Source organism: Hordeum vulgare, chromosome 2H (assembly GCF_904849725.1).
Source record: "Hordeum vulgare subsp. vulgare chromosome 2H, MorexV3_pseudomolecules_assembly, whole genome shotgun sequence".
Taxonomy (NCBI): Eukaryota; Viridiplantae; Streptophyta; class Magnoliopsida; order Poales; family Poaceae; genus Hordeum; species Hordeum vulgare.
Genome location: NC_058519.1, coordinates 405,569,939 through 405,580,789, shown reverse-complemented (window position 1 = coordinate 405,580,789; position 10,851 = coordinate 405,569,939). Strand labels below are relative to the sequence as shown.

Sequence of the window (10,851 nt, the reverse complement as noted above, 5' to 3'; positions counted from 1 at the left end):
TCTCCCCCTTTCGCCCCCGCCCCCCACTGAAGACAGTCGCATCACCACGCACGATCCCCCGGTGATCTCGCGGTCGTCGTGCCCCTGCGTGTACTCCCGCGTGTCAGGATGTAAGTGGTCAGCTCCTTGAACGTTGTGGGACTTGTCTATATTGGCCATCAGTGTTTACCTGGGATTACATGGTTGCCCAGTTAATTTTTATGTGGAACATGTGGCGTCCATATACTGCCACATATGCTTTTATGAAGTTAGTCTTAAAATAAATTATGTACAAAATCAACTCCAATCCACAAAATAGAATGTTCAGGAATACTCTGAATTTAGACTGTCTCAGATACACTAAATTAAGGTACCAGGCTACTCTCTGCAACAGCAGATTTCTGCTCTAGTGCTCTAGTTCAACCCAAACCAAAATGCACCTTGTGCTAAGCAACAGAATCATCACATATAGGGGAAGCACAATTGTAGAATAGGGAGATGGAAGAAAATTGCAGCCATCACCAGCACCAATTCGAGAGAAAGGCACCAGCACCATCGTCCACGTGCTACCTCGACGCAATTTATCTGCTCTAGTTCAAGCTACAGCCAACACCTGTATACCGTCACAAGTAGAAGTTCAGACATTGGAAATGGGCAGCTGTAGGGTGCAGCAGGACTGCAGGAGATAGAAGTATGGAGAAGGACGTGCACCAGCAGCAAGCAGCAAGAGGTCGAGGCCATGCCGGATGCGGCCGATGGCGAGATGCTGGAGTGGAAGAGGCCACTGCGACCCTGAATGAGGAGCGTGGGGGCGGTGCGTGATGTCAGATGTGCTTCCCCTTACAACGACACCAGAAGAATGCTGCTAGCACTCTCCGGCAATCGAAGCTAGAAGAATGTTGTTGACGGCCCACCAGCGCGTGGGATCGTAGCAGTTTTCGAGGGTAGAGTATTCAACCCAAATTTGTTGGTTCGCACGACGGGAGGTGAGAGAATACTCTCAAGTATTAGCAGCTGAATATGTTAGATTCAACCACACCTGAAAGATTAGTATCTGCAAGCAAAGTAATAGTAGCAAAGTAGCGAGTAACGGTAGTGGTAGGGAACAGTAGTAGTAACAGCAGTAGCAATAGTAGTAACAGCAGCAGTAGGACAAACTCGTAGGTAATGGGTCGGTGATTTGTTTGGATGATATTCATCATGCAACAGTTATAACACAGAGAAATATGTGGCTAGCTCCCATTCGTCAATGTGATGTAGGCATGCATTCCGTGTGTCGTCATACGTGCTTAGGGAAAAGAACGTGCATGACATCTATTGTCCATCCCTCCCGTGGCAGCGGGGTCCAAAAGGAAACTACGGGATATTAAGTTTCTCCTTTTAATAAAGAACCGGACCAACGCAATAGCACTTGGTGAACACATGAAGTCCTCAAACTATGGTCATCACCGGGAGTGGTTCCAGTTATTGTCACTCCGGGGTTGCCGGATCATAACACATAGTAGGTAACTACAACTTGCAAGATCGGATCTAAAACACACATATATTGGTGACAACATAATAATTTCAGATCTGAAATCATGGCACTCGGACCCTAGTGACAAGCATTAAGCATGGCAAAGTAGTAGCAACATCAATCTCAGAACATAGTGGATACTACGGATCAATCCCCATCAAACCTAACTCGATTACATGATAGATCTCATCCTACTCATCACCGCCCAGCGAGCCTACGAATAGATTACTCACGAACGATGAAGAGCTTCATGGAATTGGAGTGGGAAGAAGGTTGATGATGACGATGGCGAACATTTCCCCTCTTCGGAGCCCAAGACGGACTCCAGATCTGCCCTCCAGATAAAGAACAGATGGTGGCGGCGCCTCCATATCGTAAACGCGACAAAATCTGCTCTTTTTATTTTTTCTAGGACGAAAGGGAACTTATAGACCTAAGATTGGGGGCAGCAGAGCCGTGTGGGCCCCACAAGCCTGCCCACCGCCACCAGGGGGTGGCGGAGCCAGGGCTTGTGGCCCACTGGCCCACCCCCTCAGGTTAAACTTGGCGCAGATATTTTTCATATTTTCCTAGAATGCTCCCCGTAAATTTTCAGGACGTTTGGAGAACTTTGATTTCTGCACAAAAATAACACCAAGGCAATTCTGCTGAAAACAGCGTCAGTCCAGGTTAGTTCCATTCAAATCATGCAAATTAGAGTCCAAAACAAGGGCAAAAGAGTTTGGAAAAGTAGATACGATGGAGACGTATCAACTCCCCCAAGCTTAAAACCTTGCTTGTCCTCAAGCAACTCAGTTGACAAACTGAGAGAGAAAGAAAAACTTTGACAAACTCTGTTTGATCTTGTTGTTGCAACTATGTCTAACTCATAACTAGAATTTCAACAACATCACAAGTTAACCACATAAGCAAATGACACAAAGGTCTCACGGTAAACTAATATCAATGGCATAATCAGCTAACGAGCAAATAATAATGAGTTTCAAATACCAACACTTCAATCAAAACAAGTATGAAGCAATATGAATAGGTGCTATCTCGCTAGCTCTTTCTGAGACCGCAAAACATAGATGCAGAGCACTTTCAAAGATCAAGGGCTGACTAAACATTGTAATTCATAGCAACGAAGATCCAATCATAGTCATACTCAATATCAATCAAAAGCAAAGCATAAAAATGACAGAGGTGCTCTCTAATTAGTGCTTATAAAAGAGGAGGATGACTCAACAGGAAAATAAATAGACAAGCCCTTCGCAGAGGGAAGCATTGATTTGAAGTGGTGCCAGAGCTCAAGCTTTGAAAACAGATATAATAATTTTGGGTGGCATGCTTTCATTGTCAACGCAATGACCAAGAGTTCTCAATATCTTCCATGCTACTCATGCTATAGGCGGTTCCCAAACAGAAAAGTAAAGTTTTAACTCCCCCACCACCAATCAATCACACTCCACGGCTAGCCGAATCCTCGCGTACCGTCCGTACTAACATCAATCCGGGGGGAGTCTTGTTTTATAGTCATGTTTTCGATTTAAGCGTGGAACTGGGCATTCCGATTACCGGCCCCTTTCTCGTGAATGACAGTGAATAAACACATGTCGAGGATAACACTCCTAGCATGGAAGATACCAATAGCCCCCTGTCACCACATGAGCGGTTCGGGCATGCAAAACAGATTATTTCTTGAAGGTTTAGAGAGTGGCATAAGGAAATTTACTTGGAACGGCATGTAAATACCGCAAATACGTAGGTATGATGGACTCTCATGGAAAAACTTTTGGGTTTATGGGAGTGGATGCACAAGCAGTATTCCGCTTAGTACAAGTGAAGGCAAGCAAAAGACTGGGAAGCGAGCAACTAGAGAGCGACAACAGTCGTCAACATGCAATGAGTTTGACTAACATTAAATGCAAGCATGAACAGGATATAAATCACCATGAACACGAACATCATAGAGGCTATGTTGATTTGGTTTCAACTGCATGCATGAACATGCGCCAAGTCAAGCCACTTGAAACATTCAAAGGAGAATACCATACTATCATACTACATCATAGTCATCTCAAAATCTATGTTGGCAATCAAGACAAACCATTATAAGCTCTCAGCTAAATAAGCATGGCATCAGAAACTATGATCTCTAAGTTGTCATTGCAAACATGGTTCTCTCATAACAAAGCTAAATCTGGGTTGACAAGCTAGTCATATTTACAAAAACAAAATAGATAGAGTTCATACTAGCTTTTCAGTCTCAGTCACTTCATCACATATCATCATTATTGCCTTTCATTTGCACGAACGAACGATATGAACGATAAGAAGCGCATTAGACTAAGCTGAATCTGCAGGCAAACACAAAGGAGAGGACAAAGTAATATGGCTCTTTGAAAGCTAAACAGGTATGCAAGCAAAAGCCACTAAACATTGAAACCAATATCTTCTACCTTGACCCAAAGAAAAAGAAAACTATTTACACGGGAAAACTCACAACAAGCAAAAGAAGAAAGAAAAATCTTTTTGGGTTTTCTCAAAGGGACACAAAACAAGAAAACAAGAAAACGAAAATAAACTAGCACGGATAATACAGTGGAAAAGTGTGAACACCGGCTAACAAAGTGAAAGCATAAGCATTAATGTAAGGTCGGTGAGAACACGTACTCCCCCAAGCTTAGGATTTTGGCCTAGCTTGGTCTACTCCCAAGGTGGGAAATAACCAGCTCCGGGGTATGGAGCAGATTGTGGATGCCACTGCTGTGTGAGCTCCTCTGGCTCCCATTGATAAACTGGCGTTTGGTACTCTATTGGCTGCTCGGGCACGGGCGCCTGTGGTTGGGCCAAGCCACAATATGCGTAGATGTCCGAGGGCATAATAGTGTACCTGCCTGCATGAAGATCGAACAAAGAAGGAGCATGCAAAGTAATAGTCTCTTGAGTACCCTGACTAAATACCAGGTTATAAATCATCCGTCTACTAGCATCTCTATCCATAAAATCATGGCGAACCATGCTGTCATAATCCAGATATTTCTCAGGGAGAAGCATCTCTCCTTCCTCTCCGAGTCTAATGGGTATCTCAAAGTGTCTGGCTAGACGAGTAGCATAGATACCTCCATAGACGACACCTTTGGAACGGTTGGTGTTCAACTGCTGGGCTACTATAGCACCTAGGCTATAAGTCTTATCGTTATAAAGGCCTTCACGCAAAACCGCAAGGTCTGGAGAACTAAGTGATCCAGCCTCCCCACGACCAATCAAACATTTTCCCACAAATAGTGATAAGTACCGAAGCACAGGGAAATGTATGCTACCAATTCTAGCACAAGACACTCCTCTCTCCTCTCCAAAAGCAATAGAACCAATGAAATCCTCCAAGTCCCGTGGACGAGGGTCACGGATATCCCCAACATAAGGTAATTTGCATACATTGCAAAAATCCTGCAGCGTCATGCACTGGGGACATCGTATATCATGAACTCAACCATGGGAGGATTCTTCCTCGAATAAAAGTTGAAGCTTTGAACGAAAATATTGGTGAGGACGAGGTATTGTGAACACTTATCTTCAACAAACGCAGTAAGACCTACGTTCTCCACCAAGTAACAAAAGTCTTCATAAAGTCCGGCGGCGCGCAAAAATTCATCACTTGGCCACTCGCACGCTCGAACTTCTGTGACTCGAGGAACTACGTACTTGGGGTGGTTCTTCTCATCCTCCTTGTGGTTACTGCTTGAAGAACCTCTCAAGAACCTCTTCATCTTTCCCTATTTCTAGCTCTGAAAATTTCTGAAATTTTTAGAGACTTCGAAAGAAAAGTGAACAAAGATTAACCCAACTTGTAGCAACTACTCCTACTAGTGCCTAGAGACCGTATCACGTGCTAAAACTACTTGGGACCAGCTAAAATCAACATTTCTAGCTCAAGAACAGGGTCACCAAGGTAGCAAGAATACGCGAAGGATAAAGCACTAGAGCAAACACTAATTGGACCAATGGAGGAGTCACTTACCAAGGAGTAATTTCCCCAAAACGGTTCGGAGAATGGTGCTTTGAGCAAGGAGATCGAAAATCACAGCCAAATGAGCAAGAACACACGTTTGAGCTGCGAAACAATTTTTTCTGGAGGTGGAAGAAGAGGCTGGGAGTTGGAATGAGTGGAGGGGTCCCTGTGGGCCCCACAAGCTTGCCCTCCGCCACCAGAGGGGGTGGCGGTGGCAGGGCTTGTGGCCCACTAGTCAGGCCCCCAGGCCAGCTCTCAGGCCTAGTAATTTTCAAAAATTCCAGAAAAAAATCATACTAGATTTTCAGGACCATCGGAGAACTTTTATTTTCAAGGTATTTTTCTCCGGGACGCTAAAACTGAAAACAAGAAAAGCTAAACTAATTCTACCATTTTTCTTCTAAGAAAAAGAAAATGAAAGCTTAAAACAGAGGTATGTGACTCTTTGATTCATCTGTTTCATGTTCATCGAAAGAAATCCGTGAATGGGGTTGATCAAGTCCTCATGACAAAACCTTCTCGAATCGCGAGAGAGAATGGAGAATTTTCGAATAGCCACTAAGTCACCTCAATGGGGATATATATATCCCCAACAAGCAAATCATACTTCATCTTGACACGAGGAATAGGGCATTCAAAGCTCCCAATGAAAATCGATGAAGTCTTTTCGATAGCATTGATGCAATGTACTTGATATCGTTTCTTCGGAAAGTGCATTGTGTGCTCATTACCGTTGACATGGCAAGTGACATTGCCTTTGTTGCAATCTATAACAGCCCCTGCCGTGTTTAAAAAGGGTCTTCCGAGGATGACAGCCATGGCATCGTCCTCAGGAATATCCAAGATAACAAAGTTTGTTAAGATAGTGGTGTTAACAACCACAACAGGCACATCCTCGCAAATGCCGATAGGGAAAGCAGTAGATTTGTCGGCCATTTGAAGAGAAATTTCAGTGGGTGTCAACTTATCCAATTCAAGTCTACAATAAAGAGAGAGCGGCATAACACTAACACCGGCTCCAAGGTCACATAAGGCAGTTCTTACGTAGTTTCCTTTAATGGAGCAAGGTATAGTGGGCACTCCGGGATCACCAAGTTTCTTAGGAGTTCCACCTTTGAAAGTGTAATTGGCAAGCATGGTGGAGATCTCAAGATCTAGTATCTTCCGTTTATTAGTCACGATATCTTTCATGTACTTGGCATACGGAGACATCTTGAGCATATCAGTTAACCGCATCTGCAGAAAGATGGGTCTTATCATCTCAACGAAACGCTCAAAATCCTCATCATCCTTTTTCTTGGACGGCTTAGGAGGGAAGGGCATAGGTCTCTGAACCCATGGCTCCCTTTCTTTACCATGCTTCCTAGCACTGAAGTCATTCTTATCATATTTCTTAGGTTGTGGGTTATCGGGATTAACCGTAGGTTCAATCTCCACATCCTCATAATTGCTAGGTTGAGCATTATTATGAACATCACTGTCCATATTGTCACCAGGTTCATGTTCATCACCAGATTGTGTCTCTGCATCAGACGCAGAAATATCATTAGATTCTTCAGGTGTGACAGTATTTGGTGAACTGGCGTGTAGGTTTCTATCATTCTTCTTCTTCTCCTTAGGATGACTGGGTGTATCAGCATTGATTCCTTGAGAATCTTGATCAATTATCTTAGGAGACCTTCAGGATAGAAAGGTTCCTGAGTCATTTTGCCTCCTCTAGTAATGACTCTGACAGAGTTGTCATTTAATTCATTGAGCAAGTCATTCTGAGCTTTAAGTACTTGTTCTACCTGAGTAGTAATCATAGAGGCATGTTTACTCAGAAGCTTCAGATCATTGACATTTCTGTCTACACCAGCACCTAAATGGCTAAGCATACGAGTACTTTGTTCCAAATCTCTCCTAACATAATCATTGAAACTCTGTTGTTTGGCAACAAAGTTATCAAATTCATCAAAGCATACGCTAGCAGGTTTATCAAAAGGAATATCACTCTCATCAAACCTACGCAGAGAATTCACTTCTACTACCTGTATCGGGTTATCGAGACCATGGATCTCTTCGATAGGTGGTAGATTTTTGACATCTTCGGATCTAATGCCTTTCTCTTGCATAGTTTTCTTGGCTTCTTGCATATCTTCGGGACTGAGGAATAGAATACCTCTTTTCTTCGGAGTTGGCTTAGGAGGTGGTTCGGGAATAGTCCAAGCATTATCGTTGATCAAGATATTATTCAGTAGGGTCTCAGCTTGTTCCACAGCTTGTTCCCTAAAAACACAACCGGCACAACTATCTAGGTGGTCTCTAGACGCATCAGTAAGTCCGTTATAGAGGATATCAAGTATCTCGTTCTTCTTAAGAGGCTGATCAGGCAAAGCATTCTGTAGCTGGACGAGCCTCCCCCAAGCTTGTGGAAGACTCTCTTCTTGGAGTTGAGCAAAGTTGTATATTTCCTGCAAGGCAGCTTGTTTCTTATGGGCAGGGAAATATTTCTCACAGAAGTAATAGACCATCCTGGGGACTACTCACACATCCAGGAGCAAGAGAGGTGAACCAGGCTTTAGCGTCATCCTTTAGAGAGAAAGGAAACAGCTTAAGGATATAATAGTGACGGGTCTTCTCCTCATTAGTGAAAAGGGTGGCTAAGTCGTGTAGTTTGGCAAGATGGGCTACGACCGTCTCAGACTCATAACCGTGAAAAGGATCAGCTTCCACTAGAGAGATTATCTCAGGATCGATAGAGAATTCATAATCCTTATCGGCGATAAAGATAGGTGAAGTGGCAAACTTCGGGTCGTATTTCATCTTAGCTTTGAGAGATTTTTCCTTCCACTTGACAAGTAATTTCTTAGCATCATAGGCATCCTTACACGCAAGAAAATCCTCACCTATCTCTCCCTCCATAACGTAACCCTCAGGTATATCACGCAATTCATATCTAGGAGAGCTAGATCTAGCAGAAGCAAAAGCAGGTTCTATCTCAATAGTATCGGCAGTATCAGAACCATCACGAGCATTGGCAGTAACTCTAGCAATATGAGCATCAAGGAACACCCCTAGTGGAACATCAGGCAAAGTAGTATCTCTAGCAGTATCAAGCATAGCATCATCAGGCATAGCATCTCTAGCAGTATCAAGCATAGCATCTCTAGCAATATCAGGCAAAGTAGTATCAGGCATAGTATCTGTAGCAGTATCAGGCATAGTATCAAGCATAGCATCTCTAGCAGTAGCATCATAAGCATCATCAAGCACAGGCGACATATCAAGATTTCTAGGAGGAGGTGATGTCGCAAACTTACTCATAACTAAAGGTGAATCAAGTGCAGAGCTAGATGGCAATTCCTTACCTCCCCTCGTAGTTGAGGGCAAGACTTTGGTCTTCGGATCCTTCAGGTTCTTCATAGTGATTAGCAAATATAAATCCCAAGTAACTCAGAGAATATAGCAATACCTCCCCGGCAACGGCGCCAGAAAAATGATTGATGTCAGCTATGCTTCCCCTTGCAACGGCACCAGAAGAATGCTGCTAGCACTCTCCGGCAATCGAAGCTAGAAGAATGTTGTTGACGGCCCACCAGCGCGTGGGATCGTAGCAGTTTTCGAGGGTAGAGTATTCAACCCGAATTTGTTGGTTCGCACGACGGGAGGTGAGAGAATACTCTCAAGTATTAGCAGCTAAATATGTCTGATTCAACCACACCTGAAAGATTAGTATCTGCAAGCAAAGTAATAGTAGCAAAGTAGCGAGTAACGGCAGTGGCAGGGAACAGCAGTAGTAACAGCAGTAGCAACAGTAGTAACAGCAGCAGTAGGACAAACTCGTAGGCAATGGATCGGTGATTTGTTTGGATGATATTCATCATGCAACAGTTATAACACGGAGAGATATGTGGCTAGCTCCCGTTCGTCAATGTGATGTATGCATGCATTCCTTGTGTCGTCATACGTGCTTAGGGAAAAGAACTTGTATGACATCTATTGTCCATCCCTCCCGTGGCGGCGGGGTCCAAAAGGAAACTACGGAATATTAAGGTTCTCCTTTTAATAAAGAACCGGACCAACGCATTACACTTGGTGAACTGATGAACTCCTCAAATTATGGTTATCACCGGGAGTGGTTCCGGTTATTGTCACTCCGGGGTTGCCGGATCATAACACGTAGTAGGTAACTACAACTTGCAAGATCGGATCTAAAACACACATATATTGGTGACAACATAATAATTTCAGATCTGAAATCATGGCACTCGGGCCCTAGTGACAAGCATTAAGCATGGCAAAGTAGTAGCAACATCAATCTCAGAACATAGTGGATACTAGGGATCAATCCCCATCAAACCTAACTCGATTACATGATAGATCTCATCCTACTCATCACCGCCCAGCGAGCCTACAAATAGATTACTCACGAACGACGAAGAGCTTCATGGAATTGGAGAGGGAAGAAGGTTGATGATGACGATGGCGACGATTTCCCCTCTCCGGAGCCCAAGACGGACTCCAGATCTGCCCTCCAGATGAAGAACAGGTGGTGGCGGCGCCTCCGTATCGTAAACGCGACGAAATATTCTCTTTATATTTTTTCTGGGATGAAAGGGAACTTATAGTCGTGAGATTGGGGGCGGCAGAGCCGTGTGGGCCCCACAAGCCTGTCCACTACCACCAGGGGTGGCGGAGCTAGGGCTTGTGGCCCACTGGCCCACCCCCTCAGGTGGAAGTTGGCGCAGATATTTTTCATATTTTCCAAGAATGCTCCTCGTAAATTTTCACGACGTTTGGAGAACTTTGATTTCTGCACAAAAATAACACCAAGGCAATTCTACTGAAAACAGCGTCAGTCCAGGTTAGTTCCATTCAAATCATGCAAATTAGAGTCCAAAACAAGGGCAAAAGAGTTTGGAAAAGTAGATACGATGGAGACGTATCAGTGAGCGCTCGCCTTCCTCGTGGAGATGGGTGCGTGCTTGCCTTCAAAGGACGCAAAGGCAGCCCACGACCTTGTCGCGGGAGGCCAGGAGGAGGTAGCCGGGATCGAGCATCGCGACGACCATGGAGACGACGGTGACATGGAGCCGAAGGATTCGGCAAGCGAATCCAGCGCCGCGGCGCAGAAGACCGCCAAACCTAGTCGGAGGCGGCGGAGCAGGCTATAGGATCCGTCACCTTGGCCCCCCAGGTTGACTGGGCAGGCGGCGTGGTGCGGGTGAGATGGCGACGAACTAGGGCATGGCGAGGTTGTTGTGGCGTGGTGCGGTGGAGGTGAATGTTGTGGACTACCACAGGTTAGATGGACTTTTTTGGGCTATCCATTTATGCGAGTTAATTTTTCTGGATGTCCACAAAGGCCACTTAAGATTTT

General features: G+C 44.5%; 1 pseudogene; it reads right to left on the bottom strand.

Moving 5' to 3' along the window:
• Window positions 1–602: 602 nt before the first annotated feature.
• LOC123430165 lies at window positions 603–10,543 on the bottom strand (annotated as a pseudogene).
• Between the last annotated feature and the right edge of the window lie 308 nt (window positions 10,544–10,851).